The following is a 4364-nucleotide window of genomic DNA, read 5'->3' as shown; positions in this document are numbered from 1 at the left end:
TGCTTGGGGAGTGTGTATTTCTGAATATTGAACATTTCGTCAAAAGAATGTATATGGAGAAGGAAGACTGGGGACAAAAGCTCCTTCATCCGGTTTGTGGAAGCCATTTTCTCACGTTTGTATAAAATGCTTGGTTGGGTTGCCATAAAGTAATATAAAACGTAATAGCTAGCCCACTACCTACAGTACCATTTGATTTACATTGTGCTAGGCGTTACATTGCCAAAACACAGTGAAGGGCCGTGCATTTCATACCTTGGCCTTCAGTGATGTCCTACATAGTCTGACTTGAATAAATCCCCCTCAAAATACCATCGTTTATGACACCACGGATGGACAAATAATATACTGACACACACTTATGCGCTACTGAGTGTTGGACCACTGTCAGGTTTAAATGCCCTGACGCTTTTGGGGGATCGGTTACTAAGCTTACTTACATTGCAGCCTGGTCATCCTGGAAGGGGGATTCCCCCATCTGTGGTCCCTTCTCAAGGTTTCTCACTTTTCCCCTAATGAGTTTTTTTGAGTTTTTCCTTGCCCTCCTGGGGGTTAAGATCGGGGATGTCGATTGTGGTTATGTAAAGCCCTTTGAGACTGTCTGTGATTAAGGGCTATACAAATAAAATTGACTTGACTTGACTTGACTTGACATGACCAAGGCCAGAAGAAACCAGGCAAGATTGTTCCGGCAGGGAGGGAGAGACAGAGAGCGAGCAGTTGACCTGCTCTCAGCTCCGTAGGACTCCCTATCTTCCCGCCCTGCTGCCTCCGCTTTTATTAGAGCTTGAAGCAGACTCATAACAAAACTTAAGGAAACAGAAACTTAACTCACAACGAAGGTTAGATTAGACAAAACGAAACTTAAGGAAACAGAAACTTAACTCTAGAGCAAAAATGTAGGTGTGTGTGTGCGTGTGTAATTATTAATACAAGTAGTGTATAAAACATGATTAGAAATACACAAACTGATTACATAAAGTTACTTGAGGTTAATGTGGTCTTCATCTTATCTTACAACCACCTCGGCTCACGATAGCGAGCTTCTCTTGAAAGAACCGTCTTGAAGATGGCCTTGCAAGTTTATCTGCAGTCAAATCCACACTTTTCCATCCTTTGGCCATTGAGGGTTAAGAAAGCAAGAATATAGTTTATATTTTCAAACGGTCGTTGGGTAAAACCTTCTGGTGTGGATTTGCTGATTCAGCATAACGCTGCCCTCTCACAAGTATTGAATCACAGGACACATTCGCACCTTTACCGTAAAGCGTACAAGAAGGCTTTACTGTCACCAAATTGTGATCTGATTGGCTATCGCAACTGTCCATCAACTCTTAAGAGCCCGTTCACTCACACAGCACGGACTCTCGCATGGTTGAATCTGAAGGCTTTATACGAATAGTACGTGAAATCAGCCTGGCAACACAAGCTAGCCGAATTCAGAATCAGAATGCCCTTTATTGTCATTATACTCAGTGTACAACAACATTGGAGAGCTGCCCTCTGCAGTGTAGATAATTAAAAATAAGACAATAATCGATCATCATCACGGAATCCTGGCTGCACGCCAACATTCCCGACGCTAGCATCCAGCTAGCTGGGCGCTCGCTACATCGCGCGGACACCGGTAAGAGCAGGGGTGGGGGGCTCTGTGTTTACGTGCATGAGAACTGGTGCAATAACAGCACGATCGTTGAGAAGCACTCTTCCCCAGACATCGAGTACATGTCCGTTAAATGTCGGCCTTATTTTCTCCAGAGGGAGCTAACAGTAGTGCTCGTCACAGCTGTTTACATCCCTCCTGATGCTAACACTAGCATGGCGTGTCATCAATAAACAACAGCGGGCCCACCCTGATGGCGTTCACATAGTAGCGGGAGACTTTAATAAGGCCAATTTAAAGACTGTACTCCCAAAGTTCCACTAGCATGTTAAGTGCCCAACGAGGGGAGACAACACTCTTGACCATGTGTACTCAAACATCAAGCACGGATACAGAGTCTTCCCACTCGCCCCCCTCAGCCAGTCAGACCACCTGTCCTTGCTGCTCACACCTGCGTACACCCCTCTCAGACGCAGATTCAGGCCCACCACAAAGACTGTGTAAACCTGGCGTGAGACCGCCATGAGTGAATTACAGGACTGCTTTCAAGACACCAACTGGGACCTCTTTGATCATCAGAACCTTGATGTTTACACACAATGTGTACTGGACTACATCAAGTTCGGCATGGAAACTGTGTCCCTGAACAGGACCATATGGACCCCAAACGCAAAACCCTGGATGTCCAGCCAGGTTCGCTCACTCCTCAAGGCCCGTGACACTGCCTTCAGGTCAGGTGACAGAGCCCTGTACAGTGTGGCTCGTGCTGACCTGAAAAAAGGCATTAAGCTAGCCAAGGCGGACTACAAGAGGAAGCTGGAGTCCCACCTTGCCAGCAACAGACCATCACCAACTACAGAGGCAGCAGCATGACATCTGTAGACCCGAGTGTGTCGCTGGCAGAGGAGCTAAACTACTTCTTTGCTCGCTTTGACTCACCCCAACCGTCACACTCCCTCACTCCATGCCTCAACTCCCCCTCACTCACCATAGAGGAACACGATGTGAGGCGTGCGCTCCTGGCTATTAACCCCAGGAAAGCTACTGAACCCGACGGAATACCAGGCAAGGTTCTCAGAGCATGTGCCCACCAACTATCACATGTTTTTTGCAGAATCTTCAACCGCTCCCTGGCTCAAGCAGTCATCCCCTCCTGCTTGAAAACTTCCACCATTATTCCTGTCCCCAAAAAGTCACCCGCAGTCCTCCTGAATGACTACCGTCCTGTTGCTCTCACACCAGTCATCATGAAGTGCTTCGAGAGACAGACATCAGGACCCCTACCAGTTTGCATACCGAGCAAACAGATCCACTGAGGACGCCATCGACACAGCGCTGCATGTTGTGCTGGGCCATCTGGAACAACAGCAGAGCTATGCCAGGATGCTCTTTGTGGACTACAGCTTGGCATTCAACACAATCATCCCGGACATCCTCGTCGCCAAACTGGACATTCTCGGCCTCCCTGCCCTCTCACGCATCTGGATTAGGGACTTTCTGACCAACAGACCGCAGACTGTGGTTCTCGGCCCCTACACGTCCTCCACCTGAACGCTGAGCATCAGTTCCCCTCAAGGATGCATGCTGAGCCCTCTCCTATACGCCCTCTACACCTATAACTGCAGCCCGGCCCACGGGAACAACTCCATCGTCAAATTTTCTGACGATACGACAGTGGTCGATCTGATCTCGAAAGGTGACGAGACAGCCTATAGGGAGGAGGTCCAGAGACTAACGGCTTGGTGTGAAGACAACAGACTGCAACTCAACATTGCAAACACAAAGGAGATTGTCATCGACTTCAGGAGGAACACGACTGTGCATCAAAGGCGTGTGTGTGGAGAGGGTCCACATGTTCAAGTTCCTGGGAGTACAGATCTCCGATGACCTCTCTTGGACACACAACAGAAGGTCCACCAGCGTCTGCACTTCCTGAGGGTCCTCAGGAAATTCAACATGGGCAGGAAGCTGCTGCTGGCCTTCTACCATTCATCCATCGAGAGCCTGGTGACGTACTGTGTCTCCATCTGGTACATAGGCTACACTGAGGCAGACCGAGTGAGGCTCCATAGGACAGTCAAAACGGCACAGAGGATTATTGGCTGCCCTCTCCCCTCCCTGTCGGACATCTGCACCACCCGGTGCCTCAGCAGAGCTCTCAATTTCGTCAAAGACAATACTCACCCGAACTCACACCTGTTCGACCTGTTGCCCTCTTGCAGGCGCTACAGGTGCATCAAATCAAAGCCTAATAGACTGAAAATAGGTTTCTTTCCGAGAGCCATCTGCATTGTGAACTCACACACACACACACACACAACCAACCTTACCTTGCAGAACAGCTACATAATGTGTTTTTATTTATCCAATTTCGTATTATTTTCCATCTCATTATTTATTCTTTTATTTATCTAATTTATATATTTAATTAAATTAAAGATAAAGATGTCCTTTATTAGTCCCACAATGGGGAAATTTGAAAATGCCGTGACCCGGATTCGAACCGGGGTTGCTGCGGCCACAACGCAGAGTACTAACCACTATACGATCACGGCGTGATAAATAATTATTGTTGTATTGCACTGGAGAGGGGAGCTCTCTAATCCCGTTGCACATTGTGCAATGACAAAGGGATTTCTGATTCTGATAAAATGAATACAAATAAAATCAAAAGAGTTTTGACAAAGTGCACTGGGTGTCATATTATGTTACAGTTCTACAAGGCAAAGGTAGTTGTGTGCGAGAGTTCAGCATGGAGATG

General features: G+C 47.5%; 1 non-coding gene across 1 annotated transcript; it reads right to left on the bottom strand.

Annotated features, from left to right (window-relative positions):
* Positions 1–4086: 4086 nt before the first annotated feature.
* On the bottom strand, positions 4087–4158 carry trnah-gug (transfer RNA histidin (anticodon GUG)). The gene has a single exon. It is a non-coding gene; the product is annotated as a tRNA-His (tRNA).
* Positions 4159–4364: the final 206 nt, after the last annotated feature.

The sequence above is a fragment of the Idiotropiscis lumnitzeri genome, chromosome 14 (assembly GCF_059441095.1).
Source record: "Idiotropiscis lumnitzeri isolate Australia: NSW breed Sydney's pygmy pipehorse chromosome 14, RoL_Ilum_1.0, whole genome shotgun sequence".
NCBI lineage: Eukaryota > Metazoa > Chordata > Actinopteri > Syngnathiformes > Syngnathidae > Idiotropiscis > Idiotropiscis lumnitzeri.
Note: the sequence above shows the minus strand (reverse complement) of the source record. Positions and strands in the feature narration are given on the sequence as shown.